The 24,833-nt window shown below is 37.4% G+C and overlaps 1 long non-coding RNA gene across 1 annotated transcript; it reads left to right on the top strand.

Annotated features, from left to right (window-relative positions):
* The first annotated feature begins 1,110 nt into the window (after positions 1–1,110).
* LOC116584227 lies at positions 1,111–23,738 on the top strand. The gene is made up of 3 exons (XR_004283101.1): positions 1,111–1,173; positions 8,136–8,274; positions 23,493–23,738. It is a non-coding gene; the product is annotated as an uncharacterized LOC116584227 (long non-coding RNA).
* Positions 23,739–24,833: the final 1,095 nt, after the last annotated feature.

Here is a 24,833-nt window from a genome sequence, read left to right on the forward strand (position 1 = left end):
CCATTGGTCTGTCAAACATTATAAAAAATGTGTCAGGCATGGAGTTGATTTTGACTCATTATTTCCTTAATATAAACTTAGTTAGGATTTTATTATTTACAAGATGTTTTAAGTTGAACTTTTGGGAGCATATCCAACCATTTGTTACACGGTTCAAGTAAAAAGTCCTCAAATTTCTGAGTAACAGTATCGAGCATTATGTTAAACAGCCACAGGGTACAAAGCAAAGCAAATGTCTTGTTCAGTGTAAAGTAAGAAAGTTTGTTGTATAAACTAGTCAGCTATGTTACAGCAATGGGAACAAAATTAGTCCTGACACATTTCTGGCAAGTCTAGAAAAATATGAGATGTGTTTTCTACCACACACGATGAGTTGCATCAGAGCAACAAAGGCTATCATTGTTGAGCCTAGAAAAAGCCAGGAATATGCTCTACTTGGACAGACCCTTCCCTCCCAGGGGGACCAGAGTAGAAACCTCCATGACTCTCCAGGTTGAACCAATTCAGAGATTTTGAAACTATCTAGAAGTTCTGACTGGAAAGTTAGGGGCCACCATTGAAGAACTCAAGAGCTGACAAATTCCACAAGGATCAGCATTTGGTGAAGACTTCCCATGTGAGTAAACATTAATCAGCTCCTCTACAAGGTGAATGGAAACTGCAGAGAAATCATGGGGATTATTAGAAAGAAAAAAAAAAAAAGAGTTAGATGTTGCCTTTGTTTGATCCACACTTTCTTTTTTTCTTTCTATGGATACAGTTGTGGGAATCATTCCAGAAGATAAAGTGGAAAATACACATGTTGGTTATTAGTGCAATAACAGAAACTGCTGGGATTTAAGTTTTTGGAAGATTTGAAATGGAAAGGGAGTTCAGTGCAGATAGGGTAAACTGTAGCCCGTGGGCTAAATCAAGCCTCCACCTGTTTTTTGTTAGTGAAGTTTTATTAGGACACAGCTTCACACTTGTTTATGTCTCGTCGATGGCTGAGGCAGAGTTTAGTCACCGTTACAGACACCTTATGACTACAAAGCTGCAAATACTTACTATTTGGTCCTTTAGAGAAAAAGTTTGCCAGTACCTTAGTCCAGTGAGTAAGTTTAATTAGAATTTTTTTTCTTTCCATAGGCTTCTTGTTTTTATCCCACCTAAGAAAATAAGCTGATGCAAATAGTAAGTGCAAATGATTTAATTTGTAAATTTGTATCTATGTGACTAAAGTCTTAATTACCTCTCACTCAGTCTTCTCTGAGTGGAAACTAATGAGAGGGAGTAGAAGAAAGGTCAGTGTGTAGAGGTAAACAGTGTTGGTAAAAACAGCTAAGGAAACCTCAATTTGTAAAGTCAAATGTGCTTCCAAAGAAATTATTTCCAGTTTTAATAGCACTTCAATATCTTGTAGGATAACACACAGACTCAGTTTTTCAAAGGCTAAAAAATAAAATAATTTGGATTTCATTCTTCTTTGTTCTCGTGTCCTTATGGACTGTTAATTTCTTCATAAGGAAGGAAACAAAAGAGAAAGAAAATGTGGTATCTCTTGCAATGCCTTTTCTTTACTTAGTGGTAGCGAAATTAAGTCAAATAAAAATTAAAATGCTATTCTTATAATTTGCTCTGTCAAACTGGGGCTTCATTTCCACATTTCTCAAAAACCTTTTCTGTGGTAGTTTATCATAGAATTTGATAGGTGAGGGACTCCAGGGTGACTCAGTCAGTTAAGTGTCTGCCTTCAGCTCAGGTCATGATCCTAGGGTTCTGGGATTTAGTCTCTCATTGGATTGGACTCCTTGCTCAGCAGGGAGTCTAGTTCTCCCTCTGCTGCTGCTCCCCCTGCTTATACTCTTTCTCTCTCTCTGACAAATAAATAAAATGAAAAAAAAAAAGAATATGATAAGTGAAGTTTGAATAATTTCTATTACCTCTTCTTGGGCAAAAATAGATATCAAATGCTTAAGAAATGCATACCCTTTGACCAAAAAATTTCTTTACTTCAATATCATCCTAAATACATTAAGGATAGAGCTAAATATTTAGTTATAGAATGTATAACACAAAATTCTTTATCATAGATAAACACGACAAGCCTCCAAATGACCAGTAATACAAGATTTAGTTAAACAAATAATGGTATATACATTGAATGGTCTACTTAAAATCATTGAATGATAGCAGAAGTAAAATTTCTTAATGAAAAATGCTCATATTCTCATCTACATGAAGGAAACAGGGTATAAGATAGTATGTGCATTTTGGTCCAATTTTTATTTAAAGCTATATGTTTATACTTATATCCCAGTTCTTAATCTTAAAGTTTATTAGTTTTATGTGGTTTAATTTAGAAATATACACATCAAGTTTTGAATTGTGATTGTTTTAACAATGGAATTTTAGATATTTTAAATGTTAAAACTACATATTCTTGTATTTTCTAAACAAATGAATTTTCTTAGTATAAAACCATATTATTTTAGATTTTATTAAAGTCTCTTATCTAATAGTTAAATGTGAAAAAATTACAGTATAGTTTTTGTTCATCAGTTAAATTTCCACTTAAAATATTTATGGAGTTACTCTGAAAAGTTTCTGAAATGGTAGTGATACTGTGTTTGAATTAGATTTACTTGAGTAAAAAGCTGAGAAATAGACTTCTCTTGATCTTAAGAGTCCTGACTGAGAAATGACCAAGACCATTTAACTAGATGAACTTTGAAGTACATTTCTAGTCTAATAATTATTAAAGATGCCCAAATATGTGGACCTCAGGTCTTAATTCACTTCACATCAGAGACTCTGCTTTTAGAAGTCAATAGATTATGGTATGAGTGAAATATGGTGGTTAAAAAAATTCAATCTTACAAATCAAGAATCAGGTTTAGAGGTGATCATTTGTCAAAAAATAGGTTAGATAAGCTTTTTTCTTTTTAAAATGATTTATTTATTTATTAGAAATAGAAGGAGAGAATGAGCAGGAGGGACAGAGAGAGAGAGAATCTTAAGTAGACTCCATGCTCAGCAGAGTCCAACATGGGGCTTAAACTCAGGACATTGAGTTTGATCAGTGTCCAGGACACTGAGATCAAGATCTGAGTCAAAACCAAGAGTTGGGGGCTTAACTGTGCCACCCAGATGTCTCTAGATTAGCCTAATAGAGGCTGTCCTCTGCTTCTTTAGTTCACAGTGTTAAAGTAAGATGAGGTTAAATATCATGCCATAGTCAGGGTCATGGTGATGAATCTAGGGCTTCCCTTTGAAAGGATCAAATCCATGTTTATGTAATTAGGAGATTTCTATTATATCTGACCATTTTTTGTTAGGATAAATAGCCAAGACTTAAATTTTAATGTGTTTGTAATGAACAACTTGGAAAGCCACTTGAATTTGTTTTCTAATCACACAGTCTTATTAGGTAGTCCTTCTGACTGATTGGACATTGGATGAGAGGGATGTGGGCTTTACTATTTTTGGTGCACATTAGGGATATAGTACTTGTAAAATGTGGTGGGGGAACAGATCTCAATCTTATCCTTTCCACTGAAACCCAATCTTAAAATTGTCTTATTTTCGTTAGAATCACATACAGCAATTTACTCTGGTAATTTTTGTAATGAAATATTTTAGTTATTCTGGGAATATAATTACTTGCAATGAGTATTTGCATATTTTAAGAAATTAGTATTTGCCAAAGGACAGGGGTATCCTGAGCTACCATCTGAGTCTTGTGTGCTTTGGAACATGTTTTCATGCTACTATTTCTGGTGAAGCTGATCTGACTCAGAATACATTGTCAATAAAAAGAACATTGGCTTAGAAGGGGTTTAATTTTATGTATTCTTATATATTGAATGCACTTTACTTTTTTAACAAAAAGCAAGTCAAATGTCTGACTTGCTAGTTACACTTGAAGAACTTGGGAAGAAGGAATAAGAGAGTGAAATTGTAATGTAGAAGAAAACATGAAGCAAAAACTGATAGAACTGAAATAAAGTTAGACAAATCCACAATTTATGGTTGGAGAATACAGTATTCTTGTCTCAGTATCTGATAGAGCAGGTAGATAGAAAATCAGAAAGGATATGGAAATCTTAAAAAAAACATAATCAACCAACATAACCTAACTGACATTTATAGACAATTTGCCCACACAGAGCAGAATACACCATCTTCTCCATTGTACGTGAAAGGATCACCACATCCACTATATTCTGGGCCATAATATAAATGCTAACAAATTTAGAAAAATCACATCTACTTAAAGACCTGTAGACACAAATCACTCAATAAAAACAGACAAGGTAAAATTTGAAATCAAGCACATGTTGGGAGCAAAGGGGGATGCCATCTACTAGTACTAAGAATAAATAAAAAAGTGAGGGCATGTGGGTGGCTCAGTTGGTTAAGTGACTGCCTTCAGCTCAGGTCATGATCCTGGGACATCTGGCTCTCTGTTCAGCAGGGAGTCTGCTTCTCCCTCTGGCCCTCTCCCTTTTTGTGCTCTCTCTCTTTCTCTCTCAGATAAATAAATAAAATCTTTTTAAAAAGAAGGTGAAATAATCACAGATGTTATGACTTCACTTGCAGACATTCCAAAAAATATATAAAACAGGAGGTGGCAAAATTATTGGAAAATGCATTTTTTTAGTAATTACATTTGAATATCTCACATAACATAATGAACAGCAGATATTCTTTTTTTAAGACATGCTCTATAAGATCTTTGTTTGTTTATTATGTTAGTCACCATACAGTACATCATTAGTTTTTGATGTAGTGTTCCATGATTCATTGTTTGTGTATAACACCCAGCACTCCAGGCTATCTGTGCCCTCCAAAATACCCCCCACCAGGCTCACCCACTCTGCACGCCCATCCCCTCTAAAACCCACGGTTTGTTTCTTGGGGTCCACAGTCTCTCATGGTTTGCCGAAATTCTAAATAGAGGTTTCCATTTCAGACCATGAGGAAAGACAAAGCTGCCTGTTATCACTACTCCTATTTGACATATTACTCAGTATTTTGCCCAGTGCAAAAAGACCAAAAAAAGGGGCGCCTGGGTGGCTCAGTGTTTAAGCCTCTGCCTTCGGCTCAGGTCATGATCTCAGTGTCTTGGGATCGAGCCCTGCATCGGGCTCTCTGCTTGATGGGAGCCTGCTTCCCCCCTTCTCTCTCTGCCTGCCTCTCTGCCTACTTGTGAACTCTGTCTGTCAAATAAATAAATAATATCTAAAAAAAAAAAAACAGAAAAAGAAATAAGTTTTATAAGTAGAAGACAAGAAGAGACAGATAATGGCAATGCCGTGATGATTACACAGTAAATCTGAAAAATCAGCTACAGGAAATCAAAGCTACAGTGAAGTTACATATTCTGGAATGGGTTGCTGACAGAAAATACATTGAACATGTACTGAAAGTTAGACAAGTGCCGATGTGATCTTAAATTTTATTACTGAAAAGAGTTTATGTCAAAATAAGAACAAAAACAAAGATGTGAACATATGAAGTGAAATTTTGAAAAACGAAAATTAGTAAAATTTTGACAAGACACTATTAGGTTGTTATTAATTCATTCTTCACAAAGATACTGTTATTTTTAAATTACTGCACTCTGGTGACTAAGATTTCATTAACTTATTTCTGTGATTTTCATGCTGATTTCAAAGGCATAAAAACAGTCCACAAACTTTTGCCACTACTGTTATTTTCCTTCTGTTAAGAGTTGTGATGACCACTGGTTGCTATTGGTAAGTGATGAATCACTAATTCTACCCAGGAAACCTATTTTACCATCCATGTTAACCAACTAGAATTTAAACAAAAATTTGAAATAAAGAAAATTGCTAACTAATAATAAAATAAAAGTTGATTTGCAAATGTTCTGTGTACTTCAAGCCATATTTGAGTAAATGTATTTAGGCATGATAATATATCATAAAAGAAGATAGTAAGAGTGAGAAAAAGCTAAATTGTATCATAAATCACAAACTGTACACTCTATAAACTATTAAGTAGGAATCTTGGTCTAAGAAAGCAAGAGGCTACAGATTTGGGGTAAGAAAATTTACCATATTGTCATTCCCTTCATGGGAATCACAGACTCATTTAAAAACATGTAAAAATCTCTAACACTCATTGTTTCAGCAGTCATGACCTTTCTGCCAAAATCTGTGAATGAACTGAGTTAATCAAAATATTGCTTTTGGCTAGAGAAGACGAATGGCCAAATTCTGACTTGTCATGTTTAAACAGAGCTGATGTTTCGTTTTCTTCCAAACATAGCAATGTCCAGTTATATATTTTAAAATCTCACTTCTTCAAGAATATTTACTCAGCTTACATATTGTAAACATCTGTCTTTTATGAGGTACTATTCTCTGCCTTCTTTCTCTGATTCTTTTCTCCCCTGTTCTCCCCTGGACAGTGTTGCTCTTGGCATAGTGTGCAGATTACATATTATCTTTCTTTGAGTCAGTTTCCTTCATTAAGGGAGAAAAACCAGATTAGTAATTGTACACTATATTCTTATAACCATATAATATATTCGATATGTTAAATTTGCAAACAAGATTTGCCTTACTTTATGACTTTAGATTTATTGGGGAGCCAAGATATCTTAATGATCACCAAAATTTTAAATGTATGATTCAGGGCACCTGGGTAGCTCAGTCTGTTAAGCATCTGTCTCTTGATTTTGGTTCAGGTGGTGATCTCAGGATGATGAAATCAAGTTCTGCTTGGGGCTCTGTGCTGAGTGTGGAGACTTAAGATTTTCTCTCTCCCTCTCTCTTAGTCTGCCCCGCACCCCTGACACTCTCATGCTTTCTCTTTCTCTCTCTCTAAAATAAATAAATAAATCTTTAAATAAATTTAGTGCTATCCTTTTTTAAATTTTTATCTTATTTTTAAGATTTTATTTATTTATTTGACAGACAGAGATCACAAGCAGGCAGAGAGGCAGGCAGAGAGAGAGGAGGAAGCAGGCTCCCTGCTGATCAGAGAACCCGATGTGGGGGCCCGATCCCAGGACCCTGGGATCATGACCTGAGCTGAAGGCAGAGGCTTTAACCCACTGAGCCACCCAGGTGCCCCAAGATCTTATTATTTTTTTTTAAATAATCTCTACACCCAGAGTGAGTCTCGAATTTACAATCCTAAAATCAAGAGTCATGTGCTCCACCGACTTGACTCAGTGGGTTCCCCTCAACTCTCTCTTTTAAATTCCCAATCCGCATTTCCCTATTTCTACTTAAGTTTGTAATTGTATGTCTTAGTGACATGACTATTTTTTTTATCTTTCTTTCCACATTTATACCCTTTATACTCTTTTCCTCAATCTGATTAACGAAATCATCACCAGTGTTAAAATAATCAAAGAGAGCAATTCAGTTGACCTAAACGAATATTATTTCACACTTCACAATGTAGACAATCTCTATTCTCAAGAGTCCAGAGAACCACAAAGTAAGGTAAAAGGGTGAGAAGCTGTTATAGAAAAAAATACAAGTAGGAAACAAGGAAGAAATACTCCATTTTAAGTTGACTGGCTGGGATTATACATCCGGTCTTCTTTAGAATGATCAAGGAGCAAGAAAGTAAGTGTAGAGCCAGAGTTATCTTGGTTTTTGGAGATTGCCTGGAGAGAGCATGTTTCTGGTTAAGCGAAGAATTTATAGGAGTAAGAATTATCTAGGTTTTGGTTTGCTGAGAGAGTACCCTATCAGGAATAGTTCCATCTTAGATCTATAAATGTATTCAATACCAAGATGCTCAAATTAGAAAAGCACACATCATTTCAGGAACTAGTTTAATAAAACGTGATGGGGGTAAGTGTAGCACACTTGGGTGTGAGACAGGCATGGGTAGAATCCTTACCATGCAACTTGCTAAAGGTGTGTGTTTTAACCTATTTTACAAATCTGAAAATCACAGGACTAAAACCCATTTTATGAATTTGTTGTGAAATTTATATGAGTTAATGTGTGTAGAATGTTTTTTATAAACAGCAGTAATTTCCAATATTATTTTTCATCTCTTTTTTGGCAACAACATATTCTTGATTACAATATTTGTACTTTCTTACGTTCTCTCAAATATTTTTCTTTGTGTCTTCTTCCTGACTTCCTTGATTAATCATCTAGATCACAACACTCGTCAACCCGTCTCCCAGAATCCAGCTGCCCCACATGTTTGTACCTTGTTCCACCCTCTGCACTGAGCGAAGAGTGATCGTAATGAAGGGCCATCCTGATTTTATTGCCTGACTCTTTTTTAAAAAAGGTATCTGTTTATTTATTTATTTGAGATAGAGGGAGATAGTAAGTGAGAGAGAAAGAGCATGAGCGGGGGGAGAGAGAGAAGCAGACTCCCTGCTGAGCAGGGAGCCCCAAGTGGGGCTCGCTTCTATGACCCTGACATCATGACCTGAGTTGAAAGTCAATGCTTAACTGACTGAGCCACCCAAGTGCTCCTGCCTGGCTCTTTAAAATCCCTCAACTATTTTCAGAGATAAAAGAGAACACCCCGCGTTAGTAGGCATGTCAGCAAATAACATCTTATAGTTACTAATGGGAATGAAAATTGGTATTTTTCCAGAAACCAGTTTGCCTTTTGTATCAAAAAACCTTTTAACAGTTCATTCTGTTCCAGCCGTGCCACTTACCTGTGCTTATTCTGAGCTTGAACAAGAAAACAGGCTCTGGATTTCCAGTAAAACTTCTTTGATTACCAAACTTCTACAACGCTTCCCAAAGACTGATCAATGTGTTTGAAGAGAAACAAGAATAAGAAATATTAATAATGAAATAGAAAACTACATTTATTCATGCCCAGAGTAGAACAATACATCACAAAACTAAAGAGATGTGGGCCAAGTCCAGGGAAAATTTAGTCAAGAGGAAGGAGTCAAGACTGATGTAGGAAATCCTGGTTGTAGAAAATTAAGTGGAGAAAATTGTAGTGAGAAGTGGGACATATGGTTGATTTCAGCAGAATTGTGGACAGTATTTATGGCCAAATGTCTCTAGTCAGTAGCATTGCAGACCTATTAGAAGCAGGGCTGTGGCATAAAACCTGTAGTTAAGTCACATGATTATTTGCTGATAGGATTTAAAGTAGGTTTAGTTTTCTTCTTTATATTTTCCCCATTTGAAAATTTCCATTGATGAATAGGAATTAATTAATTTTTTAAAAGATTTCATTTATTTATTTGTCAGAGAGAGAGATCTATCACAAGCAGCAGGGAGGGGTAGAGGGAGAAGCAGACTCCCCACTAGGCAGGGATCATGATGCAGGAGTCAATCCCAAGATCCTGAGATCATGAGCTGAGCCAAAGGCAGATGCTTAACTGACCGAGCCACCCAGGTGTCCCATGATGAATATAAATTAATTTAATTAACTACCACAACAAAAATCAATAGAAATCTTTCAGTGGCTTCTGAATATGTTTACTATAATGAGCAAATCATTGTCTTTCCCCTGGTTTCTACTGTAGATCTGCTGCAATATTTAGTTTTCTCAAAATATGATATGCTCTTTTTCTCTTCAACATCTTTGCAACTGCTTCCCCCTGCCATTATCTGGGAAATTCCTTGTAATCATTCATCATTCAAGTCAAATCTGCCTCCTTCATGGAATATTTGGTGACATCTCTAGGCATCATGTGTATTTCCACTTGTGGGGTCCATTGCACTCTGCCACTATCTCCGTTGTGGTGTACTCGCCGCTGTATTGGTGTGTACATCTCTCCCTCCAAGACCCTGAGAGCTCTAGGACTGCACGCCTTGTGTCACTTTAAACTTTATGTGAAATTGACTACATGTTTGTTAACACAGGAAGTGGGGCATTAATATTTCACATTTTGTAGTCTCTTCAATGAGCTGAGTGGGCAAATTTTTCACAATGTTGCCTGGAGGACATTTCTGAGGAAAGAAACATTTTTCTCCATATTGTTTTTTTTTTTTTTAAATGTATCATTCTATTCATTTCAAAATAGTAAGTATCTACCTGTGTTTTCACTCATTCAATGTTTATTTATATTCAATTTATTCTTACAGAATAGAGAAATCAGGTTTCTTGGATTTGACCTGCTTCATATACACCGTGAATTATATGTGTAGGAATTCACTTATATTATTTCACAGTGAGATGGCCCTATTTTCATTCCATCACAATGAAAAGTTATTACAATTACTAAGTGTATTCATTTCTCAGATGTGAATGTTAAAGGCTTTGCAATGCACGGGGCAGAGGTGGCCTACTCACAAAGGCTTAAGAAAACAAACTGATTGCTTTCAGTCTTCTCTGTGCTTACCTGCCAAGAAATATTCTGAACTGAATTTTACACTTTAGTAGATTTAGATTTATGGAAATTAGAAATATGTTCCTAAGCACAATGTTTTGTTAAAAGATTTTGTGCTCATATTTAATGAATTTTAACCTTCCTTAAATTAAACCACTAAGTTCTTTCCAGAACCTCAACTAAACCCAATCTTTGGAGAAAGAAGTTAGCAAAATACATGTTTAATTTTAAGAAAGAGGTTAATTTAAAAAATAAATCGTTAAGGATTTTGACTTTATTATGACGATTTTTTTTTTTTTAGTAAAACCATTAAATCGGTCCTTTGCATAGACAAATGTGTTTCCTGGTCCTCCATCTTTTTGACAAATTAGAAAAGTCTAGATTTTTATAAAGTCATGAGTCCTGTCAAAACAATCCTAAGTTTGCATATTTTTCCAGATGAGAGTAACAACACCCATAAAACATACTAAAGTTCAGATTCTTATCTGAAATTACCTTGAAATAAGTGGAAATATGGCAGAAGTTCTTCTTAAGGTATGCAACATTTTATTCTCAAAGGCTGGCTGAAATCTGACAACAGTATGTGATTGACAGAAATGAAAGAGGAGAATAAAGGAGAGGAGACAAGAAAAGAGGAAAGGAGGAAGATGAAGAAGAAAATGCACATTAAGTGGAGACCAAAAACACTTTGCTAAAATGTGATTTTGCACTTTATTAAATCATATTTTATCAAAACCCAGTTTTCACACTTTTCACTGTGATTCCTGGTGTTATCTGTGAATCAGTGGAATAACCACATGAGCACATAATAAGGATTACGACACAAATAATACATATTGCATTTCCAGCTTTCCTACTGACTAAATGGGCAGTTAGCCAGCTTTTTTTCAGGCTAGGAGTGAGGAGAAAACAAATTTCCACTAAGTATTGTTTCTTTCAAAAACATGATCCAAACTTGCATAGAACCATTGGATTTGCCATTCACACAACTTAAGAAATGCAACTTTATTATATAAAATTGTGGATTAGTGCTAAAATGATCTGTGTGTAGAGAGTGTATTTTTCCTTATGTGTGCCTGAAGTAATAAGTTAAATACTATGATATGCTGTGGGCATGTCACAAGCGCACTCAATGACTCATGCTGGCAGCGGCCAAGTAAATAGAGCTACTGTAGCTAAAGGTAATGGGTAGCAAGCTACTTTTGACACTTTGACATGAAAGTTAACTTTAAAGAGTTTCAAAACAGAGAATATTTGTGAAGATTTGATTTCTGGATCTTTGCATCTTGTCATGAAATTTTTGCATTAAAATATAATAAAACCTTAAATTTCAAAGTCAAGATATGCAGTATAGGAGAGTTCTATTCACCTTCCCCAATGCATCGTTTTAATTGTTTCAAGTTAATTACTTTGATCTATTTCTGGGTTTTCTATATTGTAGATTATTCTAGGATACTGAAAGTATATTTAAAAAAATTTACAGGGTGCCCAAGTGACTCAGTCTGTTTAAGGGTCTTACTCTTGATTTTGGCTCAGGTCATGATCTCAGAGTTGTGAAATCAAGTCCCATGTCAAGCTCTGCACTGAGCATGGATTCTGTTTGAGATTCTTCCTCTCCCTCTCCCTATGCCCTTCCCCCATTCCTCTCAAATAAATAAGTAAACAAGTAACTTTATTTTTTTAACAGAGGGCCATCTTATTGCCAGAATATATTCCAACACAAGATAATGTAGCTGCATATTAAGCAGACTACCTTCACCATTTCAAGAATTCAGTCTAGGAAGATTTATTTAACAATTGATGATTATGAGTAATTTCTCTCAATGAATTTGCAAAAAATTAAGTCATCAAAGTAGTTAATTATACTAGAAATCCCAGGTGTTACCTTGGGCATACTAGAAAATATACTGGCCTTTCTCAAGTCACACAATACAAAATCATACAGAAATATTTCTGTGCACCAATAAAGAAGCAACAGAAAGAGAAATCAAGGAATCAGTCCCATGTATATTTGTACCAAATACCATAAGATAAAGGGCACTTGGGTGGCTCAGCTGGTTAGGCATCCGGTTCTTGATCTCAGCAGGTCTTGATCTCAGGCTTGTGAGTTCAAGCCCCAGGTTGGGCTCCACGCTAAAAATTAAATAAATAAACAACAAACAAACAAACAAACAACAACAATTATATAAGAAACCTAGGAATAAACCTAACCAAAGAGGTAAAAGATCCATACTCTGTAAACTATAAAGCATTCATGAAAAAAATTGAAGATGACACACAAAAAATGTATATATGCACATATATGTATTTTTAAAAGTTTATTTATTTATTTTAGAAAGAGAGAGAGAAGGAGAGCTGGGGGTTAGGACCTGAGGGAGAGGGAGAGTCTCAAATAGATTCCCCACTGAACGGGGAACCCAACATGGGGCTTAATCTCGCAACACTGAGATCACGACCTGAGCTGATATCGAGTCAGATGCTTAACCGACTGATCCACCCAAGAGCCCCTGGGAGAAAAAATATTGATATAATGTCTATACTAACCAAAGCAATCTATACATTTAATGTAATCCCTATCAAAATAGCACTTTTCATGGACCTAGGACAAACAATCCCAAAATTTGTATGGAACCAGAAATGACCAAAATAAACAAAGCAATCTTGAAAATGAAAAGCAAAGTTGGAGGCATCATGATTCTGGACTTCAAGTTATGGTACAAAATTATATTCCTCAAGACAGTATGATAGTGACATAAAAACCGAGACAGAAATCAATCAAGCAGCATAGAAAACCCAGAAATGAACGCACAACTGTATGCTCAACTAATCTTTGACAAAGTGGTAAAGAATACCCAATGGAAAAAAGATAGTCTCTTCACCAAATGGTGTTGGGAAAACTGGACAGCCACATGCAGAAGTTGGCCTTCCATATATTCTTTACTCACACTCGCTAATTGTTAATGTTTTTATTCTAGTTGCTTTATCATTTTTTTCATAAGCCTATTTTTATCTTTTGAAAGTAGTTACAGACATCATACTTCCTTAACCCCTAAATATTTATGTGTATTTCTTTTTATTTTCAAGATTTTATTTATTTGTTTGACAGTGAGAGACAGAGAGGGGGAGACACATGCAGGAGGAAGGGAGAGTGGAAGAGGGAGAAGCAGGATCCCCTTTGAAAAGAGAACCCTTGAGTGTGTATTTTTTAAGAACAAAAACACTCTCCTTACATAGCCAGTACCATAACCAAAATCAGAAAATATAACACTGATAGGGGGAGGAGTCAAGATGGCGGAGAAGTAGCAGGCTGAGACTACCTCAGCTAGCAGGAGATCAGCTAGATAGCTTATCTAAAGATTGCAAACACCTGAAAATCCATCAGCAGATCGAAGAGAAGAAGAACAGCAATTCTGGAAACAGAAAAACAACCACTTTCTGTAAGGTAGGACCGGCGGAGACGTGAATCCAAAGCGACGGGAAGATAGACCCCGGGGGGAGGGGTCGGCTCCCGGCAAGCGGCGGAGCAACGGAGCACAAAATCAGGACTTTTAAAAGTCTGTTCCACTGAGGGACATCGCTCCAGAGGCTAAACCAGGGTGAAGCCTACAGAGGGTCAGCGTGGCCTCAGGTCCCGCAGGGTCACAGAAGGATCGGGGTGTCTGAGTGTCGCAGAGCTTCTGGGTATTGGAACGGGGAAGCTGGCTACAGAGACAGAGCCGACAGTAAGCTCACAGCTCGGTGTTACATTGAACCAGCCACAGGCTCGGTGAGCTCGGAGCGCAGCCGGAGGTCAGGCAGACGGGTGTAACTGGGCGCTGTTCTCTGAGGGCACACTGAGGAGTGGGGCCCCAGGGGGCTCCTCCGGGCCGGAGACCAGGAGGCCGCCATTTGTATTCCCGTCCTCTGGAACTCTACGGAAAGCACTCAGGGAACAAAAGCTCCTGAAAGCAAACCCGAGTGGACTACTCAGCCCGGCCCCTTGTAAGGGCGGTGCAATTCAGCCTGGGGCAAAGACACTTGAGAATCACTACACCAGGCCCCTCCCCCAGAAGATCAATAAGAAATCCAGCCGAGACCAAGTTCACCTACCAAGGAGTGCGGTTTCAATACCAAGGAGAGCAGCAGAATTCCAGAGGAGGAGAAAGCCAAGCACGGAACTCATGGCTTTCTCCCTGTGATTTTTTTAGACTTGCAGTTAATTTAATTTTTTTCTTTTTCATTTTTTTTCTCGCCTTCTGCTAAAATTTTTTTTAACGTTTACCCTTTTCTTTTTTAACATTTTTTAACTAGTTTATCTAATATATATATTTTTTTCTTTTTTATATTTTTCTTTATTCGTTTTCTTTTTTTTTAATTCTTTTCTTTTTTTTTCTTCTTTTTTTTTTCTTTCTTCCTTTTTGAAGCTCTTTTTATCCCCTTTCTCCCCCCTCACGATTGGGATCTCTTCTGATTTGGTTAAAGCATATTTTCCTGGGGTTGTTGCCACCCTTTTAGTATTTTACTTGCTCCTTCATATACTCTTATCTGGACAAAATGATAAGGCAGAAAAATTCACCACACAAAAAAAAAAAGAACAAGAGGCAGTACCGAAGGCTAGGGACCTAATCAATACAGACATTGGTAATATGTCAGATCTAGAGTTCAGAATGACAATTCTCAAGGTTCTAGCCAGGCTCGAAAAAGGTATGGAAGATATTAGAGAATCCCTCTCGGGAGATATAAAAGCCCTTTCTGAAGAAATAAAAGAACTAAAATCTAACCAAGTTGAAATCAAAAAAGCTATTAATGAGGTGCAATCAAAAATGGAGGCTCTCACTGCTAGGATAAATGAGGCAGAAGAAAAAATTAGTGATATAGAAGACCAAATGACAGAGAATAAAGAAGCTGAACAAAAGAGGGAAAAATAGCTACTGGACCACGAGGGGAGAATTCGAGAGATAAGTGACACCATAAGATGAAACAACATTAGAATAATTGGGATTCCAGAAGAAGAAGAAAGAGAGAGGGGAGCAGAAGGTATACTGGAGAGAATTATTGGGGAGAATTTCCCCAATATGGCAAAGGGAACGGGCATCAAAATTCAGGAGGTTCAGAAAACGCCCCTCAAAATCAACAAGAATAGGCCCACACCCCATCACCTAATAATAAAATTTACAAGTCTCAGTGACAAAGAGAAAATCCTGAAAGCAGCCCGGGAAAAGAAGTCTGTAACATACAATGGTAAAAATATTAGATTGGCAGCTGACTTATCCACAGAGACCTGGCAGGCCAGAAAGAGCTGGCATGATATATTCAGAGGACTAAATGAGAAAAACATGCAGCCAAGAATACTATATCCAGCTAGGCTATCATTGAAAATAGAAGGAGAGATTAAAAGCTTCCAGGACAAACAAAAACTGAAAGAATTTGCAAACACCAAACCAGCTCTACAGGAAATCTTGAAAGGGGTCCTCTAAGCAAAGAGAGAGCCTACAAGTGGTAGATCAGAAAGGAACAGAGACCATATACAGGAACCATATACAGGCAATACAATGGCACTAAATTCATATCTCTTAATAGTTACCCTGAATGTTAATGGGCTAAATGCCCCAATCAAAAGACACAGGGTATCAGAATGGATAAAACAACAAAACCCATCTATATGTTGCCTCCGAGAAACTCATTTTAAGCACGAAGACACGTCCAGATTTAAAGTGAGGAGGTGGAAAAGAATTTACCATGCTAATGGACATCAGAAGAAAGCAGGAGTGGCAATCCTTATATCAGATCAATTAGATTTTAAGCCAAAGACTATAATAAGAGATGAGGAAGGACACTATATCATACTCAAAGAGTCTTTCCAACAAGAAGGTCTAACAATTTTAAATATCTATGCCCCCAATGTGGGAGCAGCCAACTATATAAACCAATTAATAACAAAATCAAAGAAACACATCAACAATAATACAATAATAGTAGAGGACTTTAACACTCCCCTCACTGAAATGGACAGATCATCCAAGCAAAAGATCAGCAAGGAAATAAAGGCCTTAAAAGACACACTGGACCAGATGGACATCACAGATATATTCAGAACATTTCATCCCAAAGCAACAGAATACACATTCTTCTCTAGTGCACATGGAACATTCTCCAGAATAGATCACATCCTCGGTCCTAAATCAGGACTCAACCGGTATCAAAAGATTGGGATCATTCCCTGCATATTTTCAGACCACAATGCTCTGAAGCTAGAACTCAACCACAAGAGGAAGTTTGGAAAGAACCCAAATACATGGAGACTAAACAGCATCCCTCTAAAGAATGAATGGGTCAACTGGGAAATTAAAGAAGAATTGAAAAAATCATGGAAACAAATGATAATGAAAATACAACGGTTCAAAATCTGTGGGACACAACAAAGGCAGTCCTGAGAGGAAAATATATAGCGGTACAAGCCTTTCTCAAGAAACAAGAAAGGTCTCAGGTACACAACCTAAACCTACACCTAAAGGAGCTGGAGAAAGAACAAGAAAGAAACCCTAAGCCCAGCAGGAGAAGAGAAATCATAAAGATCAGAGCAGAAATCAATGAAATAGAAACCAAAAAACCAATAGAACAAATCAATGAAACTAGGAGCTGGTTCTTTGAAAGAATTAATAAAATTGATAAACCCCTGGCCTGACTTATCAAAAAGAAAAGAGAAAGGACCCAAATAAATAAAATCATGAATGAAAGAGGAGAGATCACAACTAACACCAAAGAAATACAAACAATTATAAGAACATACTATGAGCAACTCTACGCCAACAAATTTGACAATCTGGAAGAAATGGATGCATTCCTAGAGACATATAAACTACCACAACTGAACCAGGAAGAAATAGAAAGCCTGAACAGACCCATAACCAGTAAGGAGATTGAAACAGTCATTAAAAATCTCCAAACAAACAAAGCCCAGGGCCAGCCGGCTTCCCGGGGGAATTCTACCAAACATTTAAAGAAGAACTAATTCCTATTCTCCTGAAACTGTTCCAAAAGATAGAAATGGAAGGAAAACTTCCAAACTCATTTTATGAGGCCAGCATCACCTTGATCCCAAAACCAGAGAAGGATCCCATCAAAAAAGAGAGCTATAGACCAATATCCTTGATGAACACAGATGCGAAAATTCTCACCTAAATACTAGCCAATAGGATTCACAGTACATTAAAAGGATTATTCACCACGACCAAGTGGGATTTATTCCAGGGCTGCAAGGTTGGTTCAACATGCGCAAATCAGTCAATGTGATACAACATGTCAATAAAAGAAAGAACAAGAACCATATGTTACTCTCAATAGATGCTGAAAAAGCATTTGACAAAGTACAGCATCCCTTCCTAATCAAAACTCTTCAAAGTGTAGGGATAGAGGGCACATACCTCAATATCATCAAAGCCATTTATGAAAAACCCACCGCAAATATCATTCTCAATGGAAAAAAACCGAAAGCTTTTCCGCTAAGGTCAGGAACACGGCAGGGATGTCCATTATCACCACTGCTATTCAACATAGTACTAGAAGTCCTAGCCTCAGCAATCAGACAACAAAAGGAAATTAAAGGCATCCAAATTGGCAAAGAAGAAGTCAAATTATCACTCTTCGCAGATGATATGATACTATATGTGGAAAACCCAAAAGACTCCACTCCAAAACTGCTAGAACTTGTACAGGAATTCAGTAAAGTGTGAGGATATAAAATCAATGCACAGAAATCAGTTGCATTTCTCTACACCAACAAGAAGACAGAAGAATGAGAAATTAAGGAGTCAATCCCATTTACAATTGCACCCCAAACCATAAGATACCTAGGAATAAACCTAACCAAAGAGGCATAGAATCTATACTCAGAAAACTATAAAGTACTCATGAAAGAAATTGAGGAAGACACAAAGAAATGGAAAAATGTTCCATGCTCCTGGATTGGAAGAATAAATATTGTGAAAATGTCTATGCTACCTAAAGCAATCTACACATTTAATGCAATTCCTATCAAAGTACCATCCATCTTTTTCAAAGAAATGGAACAAATAATTCTAAAATTTATATGGAACCAGAGAAGACCTCGAATAGCCAAAGGGATATTGAAAAAGAAAGCCAAAGCTGGTGGCATCACAATTCCGGACTTCAAGCTCTATTACAAAGCTGTCATCATCAAGACAGCATGGTACTGGCACAAAAACAGGCACATAGATCAATGGAACAGAATAGAGAGCCCAGAAATAGACCCTCAACTCTATGGTCAACTAATCTTCAACAAAGCAGGAAAGAATGTCCAATGGAAAAAAGACAGCCTCATCAATAAATGGTGTTGGGAAAATTGGACAGCCACATGCAGAAAAATGAAATTGGACCATTTCCTTACACCACACACGAAAATAGACTCAAAATGGATGAAGGACCTCAATGTGCGAAAGGAATCCATCAAAATCCTTGAGGAGAACACAGGCAGCAACCTCTTCGACCTCAGCCGCAGCAACATCTTCTTAGGAACATCGCCAAAGGCAAGGGAAGCAAGGACAAAAATGAACTATTGGGATTTCATCAAGATCAAAAGCTTTTGCACAGCAAAGGAAACAGTTAACAAAATCAAAAGACAACTGACAGAATGGGAGAAGATATTTGCAAATGACATATCAGATAAAGGACTAGTGTCCAAAATCTTTAAAGAACTTAGCAAACTCAACACCCAAAGAACAAATAATCCAATCAAGAAATGGGCAGAGGACATGAACAGACATTTCTGCAAAGAAGACATCCAGATGGCCAACAGACACATGAAAAAGTGCTCCATATCACTCGGCATCAGGGAAATACAAATCAAAACCACAATGAGATATCACCTCACACCAGTCAGAATGGCTAAAATCAACAAGTCAGGAAATGACAGATGCTGGCGAGGATGCGGAGAAAGGGGAACCCTCCTACACTGTTGGTGGGAATGCAAGCTGGTGCAGCCACTCTGGAAAACAGCATGGAGGTTCCTCAAAATGTTGAAAATAGAACTGCCCTATGACCCAGCAATTGCACTACTGGGTATTTACCCTAAAGATACAAACGTAGTGATCCAAAGGGGCACGTGCACCCGAATGTTTATAGCAGCAATGTCTACAATAGCCAAACTATGGAAAGAACCTAGATGTCCATCAACAGATGAATGGATCAAGAAGATTTGGTATATATACACAATGGAATACTATGCAGCCATCAAAAGAAATGAAATCTTGCCATTTGCGACAACATGGATGAACTAGAGCGTATCATGCTTAGCGAAATAAGTCAAGCAGAGAAAGACAACTATCATATGATCTCCCTGATATGAGGAAGTGGTGATGCAACATGGGGGCTTAAGTGGGTAGGAGAAGAATCAATGAAACAAGATGGGATTGGGAGGGAGACAAACCATAAGTGACTCTTAATCTCACAAAACAAACTGAGGATTGCTGGAGGGAGGGGGGTTGGGAGAAGGGGGGTGGGGTTATGGACATTGGGGAGGGTATGTGCTTTGGTGAGTGCTGTGAAGTGTGTAAACCTGGTGATTCACAGATCTGTACCCCTGGGGATAAAAATATATGTTTATAAAAAATAAAAAATTTTTAAAAAAAGAAAGAAAATATAACACTGATAGAATAGTACCACTTTGTCCAGAGCCCATGTTCAAATTTTATCCATTACCACAATAATGCCGTATATAGAAAACTGTTATTTTTCTGGCCCATGGTTTCCAGGATTATGAATTATACTTGGTTATCATGTGTCTTCAGTGTTCTTTAATCTGGAATAATGCCTCAGTCTTTTTTTTTCCTTTCATAACTAATGTAAGCAGTTTCAAACAATACCTATTATTTTGTAGAATGTCCCTCAATTTGAGCTTACCCTTTGTCTCTTAGGATTATATCTGGGTTATGCATGTCAGTTAGGAGAGCAGAGGTGGTATTATGCTCTCAGCACATCACAACAGAAGGCGCATGGTGTTGGCTTGTCCCATTATTGGTGATGTTAGCTATAATCCCATGACTACCATGATTCTGCTAGGGTTCTCCACTGTAAAGTCAGTTTCCCCTTCGTCATTCATAAGTAGTTTGCGGAGAGAAATTTTGAAGCTATTCTTCAAATGTTCCCCTTCTCCAAGCATTTGTTGATAGTTTTTACTTGAATCAATTTTTATTATAATGGTTGCTAGTGGTGATTTTCCCAACTCTACCACATGTGTTAGCTGACATTCCACTACAAGGTGATAACATTTCCTCTCCCATACCTTCATTTATTAAGTTTTAATTTATTTACTAATATTTGTATGACTCCATAGATTCCTAGTGTGGTCACAGATTCTTCTTGAACTCAAAGTATTTATTAAATCTTACTATTCTGATTATCATGATTCTTTTTTCAGTATCTCCACACTTAAGATAAATGTTCTTTTTCAGAGAGAGAGGTGTAGTTTATCTCAATCTTCTTTTATCTTTTTTGTGCATTTTTCCAGAACCACTTTGCTCTCTGTGAATGATTGCAAAAAGACTTCAAAAACTGACTGTGCTGGGGCACCTGGGTGACTCAGTCATTAAGCTTCTGCCTTCAGCTCAGGTCATGATCCCTGGGACTTGGGATCAAGCCCTGCATTGGGCTTGCTGCTCAGCAGGAATTCTGCCTCTCTTCTTTTTTGAAGCCATGTAAATAAATTTGTTCTGTGATCCCAAATCATAAGTTAACATATGACAAACAAATACTGTGGGCAGGCAGATTGTAGGGCTATTCAAAGGAAAAATGTTGTCTTTCGTGTCTCAGTTTGATATAGGACAGGGGGCATGAAAATACTAATAGGGGCTCTGATGCCAATGACCTCAGCATTCCAGGGAGACAGGATGGCAGAGCCACAGTAACCATAGAGATATTAACACCAGGAAATTCTCAGAAATCTTGGGGAGAGCAGTGGATTTCTCATAGAACATGGGACAGTGTGCTTAAATCAATATTGTTTGACTTTCAAAGGTTGGGATGTGCTTAGTCTGTATATAGTGCTTGAACATATGAACAAAATTCATACTATTTAAGTTTTAGTTTATAAGCATACTTTTGGCCTTATCACTCGCCAAAAATATTTGTTCTCACCCATGTGAATATTTTGGTGTGTTAAATTTGTATTCCTTAAGTAAGATAGTCTAATTGTGCAGTAGGTACTTGAATCCTACTGCTCTCATAAGAACTCAGAAAAATAATTAGAAGCTGGAAAGTGGGCTGAGTCAGCAACGGGCATGTGTGAGGGATTGAAATTCTATTAGGAAGAGGACACAAGGACATGTATAAGTGTAGGTTACAAATTGGCCAGTTGTGTTAATGTTATTATATTCATCCTGTTGTAATGACCCCATTGATGTTTATCCAACTCAGAACAGGAAAAAAACAGGGACTGGCAAGGTGCGATCTAGTCCAGGAATCATTTACCCATAGTCAGTGTACCTCAGAGAGTGTGCCTTCGAACAGTCAGGAGAGAAGAATAAAAAGGATGGGTTATTGGTTCCAGTTCTATCTTTTCTATTATTTTATGTCTATGGTAGCCAATAATTAGTTCTCTTTTCTTTTGTTGGTTATGAAAGATTCATAGTACATAGAGAGGTTTATTTTAGTTTAGTTTTTAAAGATTTTATTTGTTTATTTGAGAGAGCGAGAGAGAGCATGAATTGGGAGAGAGGCAGGTGAGCAGGAAGCTTGATGTGGGGGCTCGATCCCGGGACCCCAGGATCATGACCCGAACGGAAGGCAGATGCTTTACTGACAGAACCACCTAGGTGCTCCTTCAGAGGGAGCTTTCCAATAGGACATGTGCAAATTAGTCAGAAGATATCTTTCAATAGGCAAAGAATATTTGTAAAGGAACATATGCTTATAGTGTGGCAACCATTAAAACCATCATTTATTTATTAGAATTACGCAAATATATAAATGGCTCGTGTGGTGTGGCATTTGTTAAGGGTGATCACAACCCACTGAGAGTGTCATGAACAACCTCTGTTTGCTCTCATCTCCTGCCATGCTTGTAGCTCATCTCGTGGAAATAATACAGTTAAGTTCCAGTCTTCCCTTGATTTATAAACATTTTTTTTTTTTTAAGATTTATATATTTATTTATTTATTTATTTGACAGAGAGAGAGATCACAAGTAGGCAGAGAGGCAGGCAGAGAGAGGAGAGGAGGAAGCAGGCTCCCTGCTGAGCAGAGAGCCCGATGCGGGACTCGATCCCAGGACCCTGAGATCATGACCTGAGCCGAAGGCAGTGGCTTAACCCACTGAGCCACCCAGGCACCCCTTTTTTTTTTTTTTTTTAGATTTATTTTTTTATTTTTTTATTTTTTTAATTTTTAAACATTTTTTTAAAGATTTTATTTATTTATTTGACAAACAGAGATCACAAGTAGGCAGAGAAGCAGGCAGAGAAAGAGAGGAGGAAGCAGACTCCCTGCTGAGCAGAGAGCCTGATGTGGGGCTCGATCCCAGCACCCTGGGATCATGACCTGAGCCGAAGGCAGAGGCTTTCACCCACTGAACCACCCAGGTGCCCCTTCCTTTGATTTTTTTTTTTTTATAAACTTGATAAAGTTTTGCAATTTCCCCATCTATAAATTCAGGTGGATAAAGTACATAATACCAGTGATTACCTCCTGCCTCAGGTCAGGGTTGTGAGTCCCTTCACTCAACTGGATTATAAGAGCAAGACATGACCTCTAAGGAGAACCATACGGGTGTTCTTTAGGAGAGTCAAATAGAAAAAGTGATATCCCAGCTTTTCTATTAGTTAGCTAAGCAAACGCAGACAAATCACTTAACCTCTCTACATCTTAGTTTCCTTATCTGTAAAATGGTGAGAAGGCCAGCTAACAGTGTATTCTCAAGGGCTTGGTGAGAAGATAAGATGAGAGGGGCGCCTGGGTGCCTGAGTTGGTTAAAGCCTCTGCCTTCAGCTCAGGTCAGGATCCTGGGATGGAGCCCCACCTTGGGCTCTCTGCTCAGCAGGAAGTCTGCTTCCCTTCCTCTCTCTCTCTGCCTGCCTCTCTGCCTGCTTGTGATCTCTGTCAAATAAATAAGTAAAATCTTAAAAAAAAAAAAAAAAGATAAGACGAGGTAAATCCTTTAAATGTACATAAGTTGTTATTCAATGATTATTTTCTTCTTTACTTTAAGGATGTTCTCAGGATTCAAGGAGGAGCTCTAATCACCAGGCCTGCAAATCAAGCTGGATGTCGGTGTGGGTACCCCACTTATTTTATCTTTACAGACTTCATAGTCATTTAAACAAACACTTCTACTCTTATCCCTGCTGACGACTTCCGTAACCCTGATTCTGCATTTGGTAATTACGCACATTTTGTTTTTGCCAGTCAAATTGCTACCAACTGACCTCTGCCACTCTTAAGATTATTCCTTCTCTGTTGAAATAATGGCTTTAATTTCAATTGTGAGGTCTTCCATCAGCATCTCTGGCATTTGTAAATTAGACACAGAAAATCCCTTTCTTCAAAAAATAGAGGTGTTCCACTCACCAGTGTTTGCCTGGAGCCCTTTGGGGAAGGGAGAGTCTTTTTAGCTTTCTTGGAAATGATAGGTAGGTAGATGAGGAATAGACATCCTAAATCTTCCCCGAATTTTATTTCACCAAGTCTTTCACTATGTTCCTTTGATACATATCAAAGAATTTATTGGGTCACAACTTGCTTTATATAGGTTTAATTTTTCCAGCCAAACCAACCATTAGAGCCACTCTCTTGTGCTAGAACTAGGACATTGAATCCAGAATCTCTGTGAAGGTACACACATAGATGCATTTAAATCAACATCTAATTTCCTCCTTTGGTCAGCGTTCTCAGTATCGGCTTTTTCACCAATTTCCAATATTGATGAAAACAAAATTAAACAAAGTCCTATGATATTTTTGGCATATAATTCTTTCTTTGCAGGTTTGGCTCTATAGTTGACATTCTGGAATATACCTTTATATATTCCATACATGTCTGTGAGGTGTTAACCCCATGCCAGGTACTATTCTATTCTCAGAACTGGAAATCTGTTAAGGAACAGAATCCAAATCCCTGTCTTCAGGGAACTTCCACTGTAGTGGGGGGAGACATAAAATAAACAAGATAAAAAATATATATATCACGTTATATTTGGTGGCTCTAAACGCTAAGGAGAGAAATAATGCATGGAAAAATAGGTGAGGAGTTTATGCATGACATTTTATGTAGGATGGCTACCAGGAATGCTTACACTGACAGAATGTAAATTTTGAATAATAAAAAAGAAGGATGTGAGTTAGTTAGTCATACATACCTCTGAGAAGGAATGTCAAGTGCAAGCAGCCTGGGGCGGGAGTGTAACTGATAAATTAGGGGGATACTAAATAGGCCAATAGGCTTTAAGCAGAAAGGATGAGAAGAAAATATTAGAACATGGAATCAGAAAGGTAACGGGGACTAGGTCATGCAGGGCCTGTGGGTACTAGCAAGGGCTTCAGCTTATGTCTAA

Source organism: Mustela erminea, chromosome 2 (assembly GCF_009829155.1).
Source record: "Mustela erminea isolate mMusErm1 chromosome 2, mMusErm1.Pri, whole genome shotgun sequence".
In the NCBI taxonomy this organism is placed as follows: domain Eukaryota; kingdom Metazoa; phylum Chordata; class Mammalia; order Carnivora; family Mustelidae; genus Mustela; species Mustela erminea.